General features: G+C 49.0%; 1 long non-coding RNA gene across 1 annotated transcript; it reads left to right on the forward strand.

The window, feature by feature from the left end:
- The first annotated feature begins 1874 nt into the window (after positions 1-1874).
- Positions 1875-2518, forward strand: LOC128626917 (uncharacterized). The gene is made up of 3 exons (XR_008391038.1): positions 1875-1964; positions 2234-2275; positions 2385-2518. It is a non-coding gene; the product is annotated as an uncharacterized LOC128626917 (long non-coding RNA).
- The last annotated feature ends 15236 nt before the right edge of the window (positions 2519-17754 follow it).

Genomic DNA, 17754 nt, shown 5'->3' on the forward strand with positions numbered 1-17754 from the left:
CCAGAGAGTGAAGTGAGTATGAGGCCATGCTCCTCCCTGCTCCCCACCCTTCTGCCCAGCCCTGCCTCCCTGCCTCTGCTCCCTCTGTGTGTCACTCAGTGTTGTCATTCGTTTCAGCAGGGCAGTCTGTAGGACACCACTCTGTGTGTGCTGGGCAACATACTGCACAATGGGCAAGTTTCCCAGCCTCCTCCACCAGAGAGGGGCTGGATGGAAGGGAAGGCTGGGGCAGGTGATTTGAAGGGGACCCCTGCAAAACTTGGGAAACAAAGCTCTAATGTTTAGGCCCATCAGCTGCCTGACTCCTTCTTCATAGGTGCTCCTGAGCCTCCCCTGCAGAGGGTCGGGACTTTCTGTGCACCCCACAGTTTTCTGCAACTCAGCTCTGCCTCCTGGCCCAGGGCTGCCTGAGGGAGGACATGCTGAGGAGATCAGTCTCAGAACTGCCTTCCCTCTTCCCTGCCCCACCCCAGCCCCTACACACACATGAGTGCACAGAAACCCATCCTCACCCACGCACACACATGCTGATTTCATATCAATGGGGACTTTTCGTTTTAGTCCCTGCCACATGGGCAGAGTACATCGTATCCTTGTGGGCATGGTGGAGAATGTGACAGAGGCGCTGTGAAGAACAGACACACCCAGGATACAGCAAACCTGGAGCCCCTGGCCCCGAGTGAAGAAGAAGTTCTGGCCAGTGGGCCTGCATGTTCCAGTGAGTCCTGTGGGTTTGCTGGGAGTGGAGGGGACAGAGGACCGGGAGGGAGACAACTGGCTCTCCTTCTGGCTCTAGCTCTGGCTCTGGCCCTGGCTCTGGCTCTGCCAGGGTCTCAGCCTTCCCCCTGCCTCCCTCTCTCCCTGGCCAGAAATTTTTCCCACAGGAAATAGGGTGTCAACAGAGCGGCAGCCAAGTGTCCTCATCTCCTGCATGAGATTTATGTGCACGGGTCATTCGTGGCAGTGTTGCAAACTGCAACTCCAGACCTAGAGTTTCAGCAGAAGAGGGCCTTCTCTGACAAACCCTGTTGGGCCACAGGGCGTGTCTCCCAGGGGCTGGTTGTGACTGCAGCTCTGCAAGCATCTAACCCAGAGCCACACACACTTTGGCGGACCGCAGCCCTGGGTGGGCTGCCCCTGGGACACAGGGCAGGGGGACCCAGAGAGGAGGGCAGAGGTGCTGGGCAGAGCAGGGGCACCTTGCTGCCAGCAGAGGGTGGTGCTGCCTCACGTTAGAACCCCCTAAGCCCCTCCTTCCTCCCTGGGAGCTGTGGAAGCTGGATTTTGTGTTCTTTCCCCCTCAGGTGACCTGGAACCTCCTGAGGAACTCCCAAGACCTGAAAGGCTGCAGCAGCCACAGCCACAGCCACAGCAACCATCTGGAGCAGAGGCTTGTCCTCAGGTAATGCTCTCTCTGGCTCCTAGAAATGCAGCCCAAAGTAAAAGATTTGATCTGTGTCTTGGTTAAGGAGATCTGTTCCCAACTCCACATCTCACCACCACCACCATGCACGTCCTGGAGGGCAAGTGCCTCCTTGCCCACTGAGGAGCCCTGGCAGGTCTTGTCCCCTAGGTGGGGGCAGGGGTAGTCCAGGGAAGTGGAGGCCTGAGTATGCTAACCATTTCTCTTTCTCTGGTGTCTGTTGACTAGTGCGAAGAGTTACAGAGAGAAATACTCGCCCTGACACAGCAAGTTGGTATGAGGAGCCCGTTGCCTTTGCCTGGGTCAGAGCCATGGGGAGGGTGAGAGATGCAGGTCCCAGGGACCAACATTCCTGTGGGGAGGCGAACCCAGCCGCTTGGACCTGGAGCCCTTTGTGCATGTGCAGCCAGTTCTCTGGACAAAGAGGGAAGTGTGGTTTGAAATGCAAGCACACTGTGCCAGCCACAACCAGCCCCAGAGCTCTCCTTCCCTAGGATGTTTAGAGACGCTGCCTCTCTGATGTTCCCTTCAGTACTGCTTGGTATGGCCTCTGTGGGTCTTGTTTGTCTGACAAGTTCTGAGTGGTTCTCATATGCCCCAAAGCTTGAGCACTCCTGGGCACATGTTGTTCTCCTTGGAAAATATGTCCACCTTGCATTCAGGTGGTGGGGGAGTGAGTTACGCCCACTGCAGGGTAGGGTTGTGAGGGGGGTCTCAAGTTGTAGGGAGAGGTGCCTTGACCCAGGGACAAGGGGGATGGGCTTCAGTATCACTCTCTCGGGAATGACTGCTTATGCCTCTCTGTTTCAGCGACCATGCAGGCCCTGGCTGACAAGCTCCAGAAACCTTGATGTGAGTATGACACACACCATCTACCCCTTCGCCCAAGTTGTGGCTGCTGAAGAGTGCTGTGAGCTGACCCTGGGTGGATGTTCCTCCCTGACTCTGCTCTGTTTGACAGGTGGAACCTAGCACCTTCATGCAAGAACAGCAGTTGGTACCCTTGTACCCCTTGAGCTGTGGCCAAGCTGGATCCCTTCTGTTCCACTTCACACAGGGCTTCGTTGCTCCCTTTATTTCTCTTTTACTTCCTCCCCCAACCCCCGTTTGTGAACAATTTACATTAAAGTTTTTCTGAAATTCTGTGGTCTCTGTTTGGGGTGGAGTGTGTGGACGTGGGATTTGGGGCTGGGAGGGCCTGGAGCTTCTCCATCTCAGAGCTTCTTGCAGAGCAGTAGGCCTGGCATTCTGTGGTGGGCTTTTGGCATGCAAGGTTTCCGGGCCAGCATGTGATAGGAGCCCTGCAGTCAGGCCACCTGATACCTTGGTTCTGGGCTCTGGGTGGCTCTGCCTGGCCACATTGGCATTTCCTCCCTTGTTTGTCACTGAGTTTTCCCTCACCTTCAGGAACTCATGGCCCCCTTCCAGAGTCCATTCCCTCTACCCGCGGTCATCTGTTACTGGGTGTTTCATCTGCCCTACATTGCTGTCTGAACATCCACGATCTCCCACATGGCTTTCCACACCGGCCTTGCCCGAACCTATATTTCAACAGGTGTAAAAGTGCCCAGTTGAGCTCCTCTGCCCGCTTCCCAGGACCTGTCACTGTGGAGTCCTTCCCTCCCTCTGGGGCCCCTGTGCACATGGACACCTCAGCCAGACACCTGTGGGTTGTTTTCCTACCTTTAGCAGTCACCTTTGAGCCTCAGCTATGAGTCCTGTCATTTCCTTTCTTGGATTTAATGGAGGGGTGGGGGCAGAAACCACAGACCAGGGTCTTCTAGACCAAAAGGGAAGGTTCAAGGGTCATGGAGAAAAAAGGTGTGAATTGGCCTCTCACCAAAGGTCAGGGAATCAGTCCGTTGTGCTGGGTGTTGGCCATGTTCCAGAAGGAGCATTCACATCCTTCCTGGCCTACCCAGCCAATGCTCCTCCTGTAGCCTAGTCACCTCTACACCCTCCAGTGCAAAGTGGCCAGCCAGTGTCGATGGTGATGGCACTTTGGAAGTCTTGCTGTTGTTGAAGGGTGTCTTTCAAATCATGTTTGTCTTCCCTGTGACACACGTTTTCATGGCAATGGTAGTTCTGAGCCCCAGCTCAGTCTCCTGCACTCCCTCCGTAGGCCACACAAGGTTGAGTGTGACTCTGTTCAATTTCCCCTTCACTGACAGCTGGGAATTGGTTCCTTCCTTCAGCCAGCACCCAGAGCTGTGTGAGCCTGGGACCCAAGACACACTTGTATTTCAGAGGTTTGGGGGTTGGGTCTGCCAGACTCCATTCCCAAGAGACTGGTGTTTAATATGCAAACAGAGGACCATAGTGCCTAGAACACTCGAGGTAGGGTATGGGTGTGTTTGCTCGTGTGTGAGTCTGTGAGTGAATAAAACTAGCCAGGTCTAATGTTCCTTGAGGAGAAACATGTGGATAGGAAGTAAGTCAAGATACTTAACACATGCAGGGAGCAAAAGCCAGGGTGGGATCTACTTTTATCAAGGGGCAGTGTTACATCGTCAACACATTGTAGGTGGGGAGTATACAGAAGTCATGCCTTGTACAGGAAGGGTGTCCAGAATATGAAAATGTCAGAGTGGCTGTAGGTGGCTGTGGATGGTACTGTTCGGACCTGTGATGTCTGACCACTCCTGGTCAGGGAGAATGGGGAGGTGGCCGCCTCACACCAGAGAACAAACCTCATCCCAGAGGCAGGGAGCTCACGTAGGAGACCGCCGTCACATGGCCAAGCAGGACAGAGGCAGCATGGGTTCAGGGAAGAAGCAAAATACAGTGACTACACCTGGGCATTTGGGCACCATCAGTTCCACCACCCTCCACATTCTCACCCTGTCTCTCACCTGTGCCCTGTGCATAAGCTGAGGTGGACACCCCATCACCCGTGGGATGGGACGATTACAGACCTGGGGCCATAAAAGAATGTTTGTGGGACTTCATCCTTCTACTTCAAATCCTTCATTTGAGAAATTAGGCTCCATTGCTCAGGCTGTGCCTGTGTCTCTGACCCAGGGGTTATTTCCTGGTGGGGGTGACATGCTGTCTGAGTGAGTAAGTTTGGAAGAGACTTTCCACATGGGCTTTCTGCTGACATAGACATGCAGGCAGTCCAGCACAGGCATTGCACTGGGATCCCTGGGGCCAGGATGGCGAGACTGAGGAAGGCGAGAAGTGCGCCAAAGGGGTGGTGGGAGGCAGGGACACAACCTGCAGTGGATCGTTTTGCCTACCTCCCTTGCCTCCTTCAGCACATGCTCTCCCACTTGCATGTGGAGACCAAGTAAGGCACAGTAATGCTGCTGTAAGTTTGCACGTCACAGGTCGCAGGCCATCTCAGTGCCTTCCAGTTCCCAGGGGAAATAAGGGGCAGGTACTGAGGCATAGATTAAAGACACACACATCGGGGTCCCATGGAGAATGATGAGGTTGAACCCCAGCCCTGATTCAGCGTGCCCCTTGTGCCTTTTCCTTCCAACCTCTCCAAGCTGGGAGGTAGTGGTGGCTGTCCTGGAGAGCCCTCCCTCCCAGCCAGCCGACATCTGCTACCTGCCGAGTTCCTGGGCAGACCCCCATCCCCACCCCCAAGTCAACCACCACCACAAACATCACCCTCAGCACTACCTCGACCAGCCAACTGTTCTTAGCAGGTTCTGGGAAAGTTGCCACACCCAGACAGTGTAAGAGGAGGTGAACACAAATAGGGAGCTGAGAGTGGCGGGCAGAGAAATCGTGCCCAAAGACAACCACGTCCTAATGATCCAAATCAGCTAGTATGTTGTCATGCATAGAAATGGGGTGTTACCTTTGCACATGCGACACTCGTGCTACCCAACGGACTTTAAGGTAGGGTGTTTTTTCTGGATTATCCACTCAGCCTCAATATCATCTCAAGGCTTTATGGTGGCAGAGGGAGGCAGGAGTATAGGCCACGGTGATGCACTATGAGCAAGACTTGATCCTGCATCACTGGCTTGGAAGATGGAGGAAGGCAGCCATGAGCCAAGGGAGGCAGGCATCTTCTAGAGCTGGAAGGATGGTGAGATTGATTTCTTCTAGATCCTCCAGAAGAGCACGCTGCCCTACTGACACCTGGACATGAGCCCAGTGGTTTCTGTGTCTTAGCCTGCCCTCCAGGAGTATAATTCAATAAACTAGTGTCCTTTTTCAGGCCCTCAGTTTGTAGTGATTTGTGTGGCAAGAATAAGAAAGTAATTCTCTAATGGATAACAACATTTCAACGGCCACTCAGCTCAGAAGGGGGTTCTGGAGATCTGTTGACACGTGTGTCCAGTCTTGATGCAGTATGTACCGTGTGCCAGGGATCTCAGGTTTTCATTTCCAAATAGGACCTTGAACTCGGCAAGCAACGTAGATGGTCTCTTGTATGATAACCTCTTCAAGTGTGATAACTTTCCCCCAAAGAAACGGCTGGTAGGTGGTGGAATCAGGATTTAAACTCTGGTCTATGCGTTTATGTAGATCTAAACAGAGCCGTGCTACTCATAGAAAATGAAGTATGTTGCAGGAATAGAATGCTGCACAGTTCTGACCAGAAAAAGAAAAACAAATTTGTATATACACTATAATCACAACTATGTTAAGTATGTATATAAAAGGTTAAAAACTCAAGAAATGTGCAAAATATCTAGAATCAAGTTGCACTAAAACATGAATGTCCAGGATGGGTTTCCAGTGGCTCTGAATCTTTTTTGGGTTATGGAACCTGTATTAGTCTGTTTTGGCTGCCAGCACAAAGTACCACAGGCTGGGTGGCTCAAGCAACAGAAATTAGTTTTCTCATAATTCTCGCTGCTAGAGGTGTAAGCTCAGGGTGCCAGTCAATTGCATTCCTGCTGAGAGTTCTCTTCTTGGCTTGCAGATGGCCAACTTCTCTTGTGTCCTCACATAGCATTTCCTGTGTGCACATGGGGAGAGAGAGAGAGAGAGAGAGAGATGTGTGGTGTCTCTTCCTCTTGTTCTAAGGACACCAGTCCTATCAGATTAAGGACCCACTCTTAAGACCTCATTTATCCTTAATTACCTCCCTAAAGGCCCCATCTCCAAATACAGTCATCTTGAGAGTTAGGGCTTCAATATAGCAATTTTAGTGCAACGCCATCAAGTACATAACAAGATTCCTTTGAGAAGCTGATGAAAGCTTCTCCACCCTTTTAAGAAGACTGTCTGCATCACCTCCCGTACTTTTGCACACAATTTCGGGAAGTTCCCAGACCTCAGGTTGAAAACCAGTGTTCCAGGCCACCTTCCTCTTTGCACAGATGGAGAACACAGAGGTTCAGAAAGGGGAAGTGGTTTTCAGCAGGTTAGGAGAGAGCCAGGACCCCAGATTCCTCATCCAGTCCTTGCCCTACCTTACTTTGATGTCTATTAGGCCTGGTAGGTCAACTAACCAGGGTGACCCTGGCACATCACAGGTCCTGTGGGCAGGGTAAAGAGGGCAGTGCTTCTTCACCTGGGATGTTCACATGGGTTAACAAGGCTCTGGCTGTGACGGACAGCAAATGGGATAGATTTTGGTGCTTCAAACTAGTCGGGAGGTTGGGAAGAAGCCGTGCCATTCAATATCCATTCACCAGAGGCCTGAATGTGAGGAGTTGGAAGTGCTTCAGTCCCGCTGAAAGACAAAGGGAGGCTGAAGAGGCACAGCCATGGACTGTCTGGTGGCCTTGACATGGCACTGTCCCTGTAGCTCTCCAACTGCTCACTGTATACTCTCCAAGAATCGGCCTGCTACATTTCTGTGAGACTTCTTCCAGCTCTAATATTCCGTACTTCTTGGAATCGGGAGCAGGAACCATGGAGAAAACACCCGTTGAGGCATTTGGGTCCTGGAAGCAGGGGCAAAATGTCTTTCCCCACTAAAACATCTTCTGATGGTTTTAATAGAAGTAGCAATAAAGAGAATGTAGTTGAAAGAGATGAAAAATCCTCCACGAGAACCTGAGAAGACTCTTTAAATACTTAAATAGTCACTTAAAGGAAAGTTTCAACAGAAATGTTTCCTCTATTTCTGCTCCAGGACCATCCTTAAGTGGGAAGGTAGCTTGTAGCTGGACCCCTAAACAGAGGGGTTGGAGAATGAAACAGCATTTATAACGGGAAGTGCCATTTCTCTTCAGGCAGAGACAGTGGCCTCAGAGAGTCATTTTTGTTTCGTTTCACCAGTCAATGAAATAAGTGACCGTGACAGTCTTCCTCCTGACTCTATCAGGGCCACAAGCCAGTGTGGAGCCTTCACTTGGGCCACCCTTGGGGAACACAAGACTAGAAAGAAAAGAAGGGGTGCTCACTGTGGAGTGGAAGCTACCTTTTCAGGAAAATTCTAGTTTTGCTCCCCACCAACACTAAGGCCTTGAAGGGCTCCATGCCTGCTATTTCCCTGCTTGTCGGGCTCCACACCTAGCACATCAGCGGTCTCAGCTTCTGTCTGGCAGGAGAAGAAAGAGGAAGAAAGGAATTGCTGGGGAGCAGGTGTGAAAGTTGGTGTTGAGATGGAAGCGTCAGAGAGGCAAAAGGGGAAGTGTCTGTCTGAACCACCACCACCACCTGTATGGGCAAAAATAACCCCTTCATTCCCAGCGGATAATCTAAAGAACAGGAGGAAGCCAAAGGCATAGCACCTGTCCCCTGCTTCCCAGCAAACAGCCTTAGACGCCACCTGAGGTGGTCAAATAGGTGTATTACAATGCAGGCCCATTGTTTTGGGATTTTTAATTTAAATGTCTTGGGGTGACATCGGTTAGTAAGACCATCTGGGTTTCAAGTCTACATTTCTAGGACACGTGATCCATGTATCTGCTTTGTGTGCCCACCAACCAAAGTCAGATCATCTTTTGCCACCCCCGGATTTTTTTGCCTTCATTTATTGTTTCTTTCATTTTTATTTTCTATTGGTTTCAGGTGCACAGCTTAGTGGTTGTAAAATCACAGACTTTACAAAGTGTTCCCCTCAGTAGTTTCGTGCTGAACTGGCACCAAGCATAGTTACTACAATATTATTGACCATTCCCTGTGCATTACGTACATCCCTGTGATTATTTTGTGACTACCAATTTGTGCTTCTTACTCCCTTCACCTCTTTCACCCAGTCCAAGGTTTCTTCCTCTCAGGCTTTTGGTCCTCTGTTTCTGAAAGGAAGTGAGTCAGGTGAGGAGAAATCTTCAAGAAACTGCAACCACAGTGCAATACTTCTGTGGGTTTTCAGTACAAACGAACACTTAAAATCTGAATGAAAACGTACCACACAAAATGGAGTGTTTGTGGAAAGCTGAGGTTGCTGTTATAATCACAGAAGCATCTGTTCTTTTAGGTCACTGTTGGTCCAAGGGGAATAAGTGGTCATGGAAAAAATATAATAACGATGAATTAAAAAGTAAAATACAACCAAGAGCGATGTAACAAAGAATAATATGTAAGCATCATTTTTACCATATCTTGCTTTGTGCAATGCACACCCATGTTTCGGTGCACATTGCACACGAGATTATTGTACCCGATGGTGTGTAATCATTATACCCATCTATGATGAGCATCTTCATTTTCCCCTCAAAAAATCTGGCCAAAAAAGTGCGCATTATACATGGCAAAATATGGTGTTATTTTCAGTAAAATGTATGAGACTTTGAAAATAAAGCTATTGATATACATAAAACGAGACTATTACCCACAATGGCATCCGTTATAAATGAAGAAAATAAGTTCCATTCTACTTCTGGTTATAACATAATGACAGTACACTTATCCGGGGATGTTATTTCCCTTATCATTACTTTTTGTCCATTTATGGTGAAAGGTAACATAGATAGAGTGTCACAATACACACGGGTGGTTTAGTAAATGATTATCAAGTGAACCGAGATGTCAGCACCCACAGGTCACAGAGGAGAACACCGTCAGCACCCCCAAAGGCTCCTGAATGTTCTGTGGCCCCTCAGAGTCCCATTCCTCCCCCAAAGAGGAAACCCACATCCTTCCTTTGTGCCCACCCTTTCCTCCTTTTTCCCTGAATAGGTTAATGTTACCTGCTCTTTACAGGTACCAGTGGGATTAGTAATGTGCCTGTATCGTTTCTTGCTTCTTTGACTTGATGTTACGTTTGTAAGGTTCACCCGGCATCACCTATACAGGATATCCCTGCCCAAGGCGTTCAATCTGAATGTAATCAGAGAGAAGCAAGCAGAAAAATCCTACTTGAGAAGCTCTCTGAAAACACATTTGGACTGGATCTTCAAAATGTCAACGTCACAAACGCCAAAATAAATGGCGGTGGGGACCCATGGGGAAATGTTCTAGCTTGATGCAGGGTGCAGATGATGTTTTGTTGAGTTGTACACTTGAAACTTGTATGGTTTTGTGAACCAATGTCACCCAATAAATTCAAGAAAAAATAAGGGGAAAAGCACTAGCTGGTGTGGCTCAGCAGATGGAGTGCTGGCCTGCAGACAAAAGGGTCGCGGGTTCCATTCCCAGTCAGGGCACATGCCTGGGTAGCAGGCCAGTTCCCAGTTCCCAGTTGGGGCACATGAAAGGCAACCATACATTGATGTTTCCCTTCCATTCTTTCTCCTTTCCTTCCCCTCTCTCTAAAAATAAATAAATAAATAAAATCTTTTTCAAAAATCAAAAATAAGTCTGACCACAGTAAAAAAAAAAAAAGTCTTTACAGCTGAATGCAATGCAGGGTCCTTATTTGGAAACATGATTCTCAAGACAAATGGTACAAAGAACGATATCGAGACAATCGAAAAACTCGATTGCAGATTGTATAGTAGGTATTGTTACAAAGTCAAATTTTCTGAGTGTGATAATTCCATTAATTTTGTAGTAGACCATTCTTTTTCATAAGAAATCCATGCTGAGCCCCAACAGTTGTGGCTCAGTGGGCCGACTGTCATCCTGCAAAATTGAAAGGACATTGGTTGGATTTCCGGTCAGGGCATAAGCCTGCCAGGCCAGGTCAGAGGAAAATGAATGCCATGCCAGAGGAAATGAATCGATGTTTCTTTAGCACACATTGATATTCATCTCTCTTTCTCCCTTCCTTCCCCTCACTGTAAAAAGACATAAATCTCTTTTTTTTTAAAGGAAAGATACATGCCAAATATTTAGGGATGAGATACTGTAATGTCTTCAAGTAAGTGAAATTACTCAACAAAACAATTAGAGAGGGAAGTAGGAAGGGAGGGAGAGAGGGAGGGAGGGAGGGAGAGAGAGACACAAATGACTTGACAAACCACATAGAAAGAGAGAGAGAGAGAGAGACAGAGAGGGGTGAAAATGATTAATAATCAGCGAATCCAGGGGAAGTGTACATGGGTGTTCTGGCAATTCTTTTGCACCTATCTGTAAGATTAAATTAAAATGTGGGGAGGAAGAGCATATTACAGACCATTTTATTTCAATCTGAAACTTAGAATAAGGTGACCAATGTTTAGGAAAAACATAATCTGTGCAAAATGACTCAGGAAGGAATAGGCAAGCTACATCATTCCATTACCATAAAAATATACATCGAAACTCAAAATACTTCTCACAAAACTCCAGTCTTCCCCACTGAATTCTGACATACAGCCTAGGCATAAATATTTTCAATTTGACACAAACTCTTGGAAAAAGTACGAAAGGAGGGAGCGTCCTTAATTCCTTTTGCCAGGAAGATAGCCTTCATACTGAATCCCGTTACGGACACTTTGAAAAGGGAAATCGCGGGTCAAACACATACTCATGACATGGATGCAAGAATCAGAAACAGAGTATTAGCAGACAGGATCCTAGAGGGGCTAGAAAGGAAAGTACATAATATACAATGACTGAACTGGATCCATCCGAGGAATACAAACTTGATCTAACTTCAGAAAATGAAGTAAGAAAGTATTCCACATGAACGGATTGCAGGAGAGAATGATGATCCTCATAGTCAGGAGACAATAATTAGTAAGTATAAATATCCATTGATGATGCTCTTTTTACCATTTCATTGAAAAGTGGGGATTACTGAGGAATAATTTACACACAGGGTCTTCTGAGTCCTTATAAATGCATATTGTCACAGAGCCACCACCACAGCCAAAACATAGAACATTTTCTTCAGCCCCAAATTCCTCCCTGCTCTCAACCCCCAGACCCATTCTGTCCCTACAGGCTGGCTTTCTCAGGAGTGCCACATAATGGAATCACACAGGACGTGGACTTTTGCATTTGGCTTTCTTCCCAGAAAGGGACACATACGAGACCTCTGGGGGTGCAATGTACCTTTTCTTCCCCTGGGTACTGCTACATGGCTTCATCACTTTGCAGTTCTTTGTCAAATTGCAGGCTTATGCCTTCTACAATGGTGTATATGTAGAGTGTGTTTTACCAAGATAGTCCATTTCTTTTTTTAATTTTTTAATATATTTTATTGATTATGCCATTACAGTTGTTCTATTTCCCCCCTTCATTCCCCCCCACCCTGCACACCCCTCCCCCACCATTCCCTCCCTTTAGTTTATGACCACGGGTCTCAAGTTCTTTAGATTCTATATTTCCCATACTAATCTTGCCCTCCCCCTGATCTATTTTCTGCCTACCCTCTATGCTACTTATTTTCTGTACCTTCTCCCCCCCCTTCTCCTCCTCCCACTCCCCTGTGGCTAACCCTCCATGTGATCTTCATTTCTATGGTTCCACTCCTGATCTAGCTGTCCTCTTAGTTTGCTCTTGTTTTAGGTGTGGTTTTTAATAACTGTGAGTTTGCTGTCTTTTTACTGCTCATCTTTTTTATCTTCTTTTTCTTAGGTAAGTCCCTTTAACATTTCATAGAATAAGGGCTTGGTGATGATGAACTCCTTGAACTTGACCTTTTCTGAGAAGTGCTTTATCTGCCCTTCCATTCTAAATGGAAGCTTTACTGGATAGAGCAATGTTGCTTGTAGGTCTTTGGATTTCATGGCTTGGAATACTTCTTTCCAGCCCCTTCTTGCCTGTAAGGTCTCTTTTGAGAAATCTGCTGACAGTCTGATGGGAACTTCTTTGTAGGTGACTGTCTTCTTATCTCTCGCTGCTTCTAGAATTCTCTCCTTCATTTTAATCTTGGCTAATGTAATTATGATGTGCCTTGGTGTGTTCCTTCTTGGGTCCAACTTCTTTGGGACTCTCTGAGTTTCCTGGGTTTCCTGGAGGTCTATTTCCTTTGCCAGATTGGGGAAATTCTCCTTCATTATTTGTTCAAATAAGTTTTCCACTGGTGGCTGTTCCTCTCCCCCTTCTGGTACCCCTATAATTTGGATGTTGGAACGTTTAAAGATGTCCTGAAGGTTCCTAAGCCTTTCTTCATTTTTTTGAATTCTTGTTTCTTCATCCTTTTCTCTTTGGTCATTTTTTTCCTCTTTCTGCTCCACTCCTTTGATTTGAGTCTCAGTTTCCTTTCCATTACTGTTGGTTTCCTGTGCATTTCCATTCATTTCAATTAGTTTAGCCTTCATATGTTTCTCTAATTTGTGACTAAAACCAACCAGTTCTGTGAGCATCCTGATCACCAGTGTTTTGAACTGTGTATCTGAAAGTTTGGCTATTTCTTGGTCACTTAGAGTTATCGGCTCTGGGGCTCTGAGTTGTTCTTGAGCCATGTTTTGATCTCTTCGTGCCCGTTACGTGTAAGGAGCGGAGCCTTAAGTGGTCACCACGGTGGGGCCACCCAGGTCGCTGGTATGTGGGGGCTGGGTCAGAAAGGGACAGTGGCAGTCCCCTCTGCCGCTCAGCGCCACTGGGCCCTGCATGGTCTGTCTCACTGCTCGCTCCTTCACTGGTTTATCTGTGCGTGAACGTGTGACCGGGGTCAGCCCTCAGTGAGTCCACAGCCTTGCGCCCTCAGTGGGTCCGCCTGCTACTCCACACCTGGGATCCGCCTATGGCTGCCGGTGTGCCTGGGTTGTGCGCTTGGGTCAGTCTGCTGGATCTTTCCTGCCCAATCCCACTCTGCTGCTGGTTCTGCCCCTCTTACCAGTTTGGCTGAAGGGTTCGTTGTTGTCAGACTTCTGTGTAGTTCAATTTTCTGTGGTTTGGCTGCGTTTTTGTTGCTAAAACTTTGTTGTTTTTAACCTTGGTTTTGCAAGGAGAGACAGTGCTTCCACCTACGCCTCCATCTTGGTGGAAGTCCAGGATAGTCAATTTCTAATGTCAGGTAATTTAGCTTTGATATGTTTGGAGGGGTTATTTAGTAAAGAGCAATTGTTACCCTTTCAAAGGACATGAATGTTTATTGGAAAAACCAGGACAGCAGTAACCCTCAGGAGGACTAGTGCTGCAGACATGATTGGCCTGGAGCAAAAGGAGGGATTGAGAACTACTGGCACGTTCTCCTTCTTCATGGGAGTGGTAGTTACCAGGATTCCAGCATTGTACGAGCACAGCAACTTGCAGCAGCCTGCATTCATGCTAATGGTGGTTCCTGGAAGCAGGCAGGTGCAGTACTCATGGCCACCCCCAGCAGCCCCAGTGGGCCAGGTCAGACCTGGAAAATGCAGGGGGAGAGTCAGTCCACTGCAGTCAGCTGAGTAGCAACTGTTATTGCTTCTGTAACCCAGTGTGGGAGTGGTGCTCCTTGGGGTGGGAGGGGGGATGTGTGTGCCGTCCTGTTGTACTTGAACCTTGATTGCTCTTGGCACATCAGTGGTTGGGATTGCCCCTCGGGCTGACTGGCCGTGATGAATGGCCAATACTACAGCTGATGAGATGTTGTGTGGGGGCCGACCCCACCGAGTGGGGTTTGTTATAGTGGGGGCTCTGGTGCCTACCCAGCGCACCCTTTGGTTGTGTCATCTATGGAGCTAATGGGGCAGTGCTCTGAAGCCCGATACTGGGCGTGTTGGCTGTTGGGCATCTTGGGAGGGGGTCTGGTGCAGGCCAAGGTCAGCCATGGTCTGCGCTGGCCTAGGGCCACAAGGTCGGACCTACAAAGTGGTCTGTGGCTGGTAGTTGCTGGTGCTGGGCTTGGTGGTGCCTGGGAGAGGCCATGCCGTGAACTAAGGATGGCCACCACTAGTGCCAGGCTTGCAGCCACTTGGTGAGGTGCACAGGCCAAGGTGAGGCTGGAGATTTGTGGACCTTTAGGAGATTTCGGGAAATGCTGCAGCACAGGCTGAGGCCATCCACCTGTGTGGAACAGCCATGGACAGAGGCCTGAGCATGTGAGTTTGGGGGGGGCAGAAAACACAGCCAGAACACAGAAATTTGAGCTTTTCGGAATTGTCTTCACAAGGAATTCTTCAGCCTGACCCGTAAGGGGTGAAAGCGGCAGGTGGCAGAGCAGGGTAGCACAGGACAACTGGGTCAGAGGAACCCAGGTGCTCTGAATCCGGGCCCAGGGTGGGACCTAGTGAGCGACCCAGCGAGCGACCAAGCAAGCCACCGCGGGCAAACAGCCGGGGAGCAGGGCTGCGGGTTGACTGTGTTCGCGCGTTTGAGCAGGGATAGACAAGCGAGGGGGTGGGAGATTGGACTGGGACGGAGCGGGTCCCCGCAGCCAGCTGCAGGGAGGGCGCCGCCATTTCCCTGCTCTGACCCCACCTCCACAGACAGCGTCATGACCCAGCGACTCTGAGAGGCCCGGCCCTGGTGAACCACCTTAGGCTCTGCTCTTCACCCACCCCCCCTCCCCGCACCAAACAGCAGTATCAGAAAGCCCCCTTTACTTTCCATTGCCGGTTTTTTAGGCGCCGTTTTTTATTTTACCCTCAAAGAACTTCATTGTGGCACTGGAGAAGGCTATTTCCCTCTGACCCTCCAGAAATCCACTAGGCAAAAAAAATGCCCTGTGGGGCTCCTGAGCTTTGTCTCAACTGGTGAGTGACCAGGGCTCCTTTCCATTTTCCAGTCTACTTCGCAAGCCCAGTTTTCAAATTTTAGTCTCTCAAAACTGAACGGGGCACTGGAGAAGGCGATTCTTCTATATGAAGAACTTGAACCAAATTCCAGGAAATCCTCCTGCTGTCCTGTAATGCTCCCGACGGTTTTCTTAACTTCTCAGTGAGCAAGGCTCTTTGTGACATGGATCTGGGCTTGGAAACTGGCCTGGGAAAACTGTTCCAGTTTTCCCAGGACAGTTTCCAAGCCCAGTTTTCATATTTTTGCATCCCAGAACCCTGCAGGGCACAGGAGGAGGCTGTTTTTCATATTGAAAACCTGAAACCCATTTGGCGAAAAACAACCACCCCTCAAGTATACCGACTTCTCTCTTCCCTGCAGTGTGAGAATGGCTCCTTTACCTTTCCAAGGCCAGTGTTCCGAGCCCTCCTTTTCTCTTTTAGTCTCAAACAACGGCAGAGGGCACAGGGGATGGCTATTTTTCATATTAAAGGACTGAAAGACATTTGGCAAAACTAAACACCCGGCAAGACTCCAGAGTTTTGTCTTAGCTCCAGTGTCAGAAAGCCCACTTTACTTTTTCATGCTGGTTTTTAGGCCCCGTTTTTTTAATTTTACCCTCAAAGAACTTAATCGAGGCACTGGAGAAGGCTATTCCCCTAACGACCCACCAGAAATCCACTAGGCAAAGAAAACGCCCCGCCCGGCTCCTGAGGTTTTTCCTAACTGCGGAGTGACCAGGGCTCCTTTCCATTTTCCAGTCTACTTTGCAAGCCCAGTTTTCACACTGCAGTCTCTCAAAACTTAACGGGGGGTGGCGGGGGACTTCTGCCAAGATGGAGGCATAGGTGGATATGCCGGGCCTTCTCACACAACCAAGTGTACAGACAACTAGATATTGGCAACAGAAAACACAGCCAGAACACAGAAATTTGAGCTTTTCGGAATTGTCTTCACAAGGAATTCTTCAGCCTGACCCGTAAGGGGTGAAAGCGGCAGGTGGCAGAGCGGGGTAGCACAGGACAACTGGGTCAGAGGAACTCAGGTGCGCGGAATCCGGGCCCAGGGTGGGACCTAGTGAGCGACCCAGCGAGCGACCAAGCAAGCCACCGCGGGCAAACAGCCGGGGAGCAGGGCTGCGGGTTGACTGTGTTCGCGCGTTTGAGCAGGGATAGACAAGCGAGGGGGTGGGAGATTGGTCTGTCACGGAGCGGGTCCCCGCAGCCAGCTGCAGGGAGGGCGCCGCCATTTACCTGCTCTGACTCCACCTCCACAGACAGCGTCATGACCCAGCGACTCTGAGAGGCCCGGCCCTGGTGAACCACCTTAGGCTCTGCTCTTCACCCACCCCCCTCCCCGCACCAAACAGCAGTATCAGAAAGCCCCCTTTACTTTCCATTGCCGGTTTTTTAGGCGCCGTTTTTTATTTTACCCTCAAAGAACTTCATTGTGGCACTGGAGAAGGCTATTTCCCTCTGACCCTCCAGAAATCCACTAGGCAAAAAAACGCCCTGTGGGGCTCCTGAGCTTTGTCTCAACTGGTGAGTGACCAGGGCTCCTTTCCATTTTCCAGTCTACTTCGCAAGCCCAGTTTTCATATTTTAGTCTCTCAAAACTGAACGGGGCACTGGAGAAGGCGATTCTTCTATATGAAGAACTTGAACCAAATTCCAGGAAATCCTCCTGCTGTCCTGTAATGCTCCCGACGGTTTTCTTAACTTCTCAGTGAGCAAGGCTCTTTGTGACATGGATCTGGGCTTGGAAACTGGCCTGGGAAAACTGTGCCAGTTTTCCTAGGACAGTTTCCAAGCCCAGTTTTCATATTTTTGCCTCCCAGAACCCTGCAGGGCACAGGAGGAGGCTGTTTTTCATATTGAAAACCTGAAACCCATTTGGCAAAAAACAACCACCCCTCAAGGATACCGACTTCTCTCTTCCCTGCAGTGTGAGAATGGCTCCTTTACCTTTCCAAGGCCAGTTTTCCGAGCCCTCCTTTTCTCTTTTAGTCTCAAACAACTGCAGAGGGCACAGGGGATGGCTATTTTTCATATTAAAGGCCTGAAAGACATTTGGCAAAACTAAACACGCGGCATGGCTCCAGAGTTTTGTCTTAACTCCAGTGTCAGAAAGCCCACTTTACTTTTTCATGCTGGTTTTTAGGCCCCGTTTTTTTAATTTTACCCTCAAAGAACTTCATCGTGGCACTGGAGAAGGCTATTCCCCTACCGACCCACCAGAAATCCACTAGGCAAAGAAAACGCCCGGCCCGGCTCCTGAGGTTTTTCCTAACTGCGGAGTGACCAGGGCTCTTTTCCATTTTCCAGTCTACCTTGCAAGCCCAGTTTTCACATTGCAGTCTCTCAAAACTTAACGGGGGGTGGCGGGGGACTTCTGCCAAGATGGAGGCATAGGTGGATTTGCCGGGCCTTCTCACACAACCAAGTGTACAGACAACTAGA

Source organism: Artibeus jamaicensis, unplaced genomic scaffold, assembly GCF_021234435.1.
Source record: "Artibeus jamaicensis isolate MK-2021 breed Jamaican fruit bat unplaced genomic scaffold, CSHL_Jam_final contig_2379, whole genome shotgun sequence".
Classification (NCBI taxonomy): domain Eukaryota; kingdom Metazoa; phylum Chordata; class Mammalia; order Chiroptera; family Phyllostomidae; genus Artibeus; species Artibeus jamaicensis.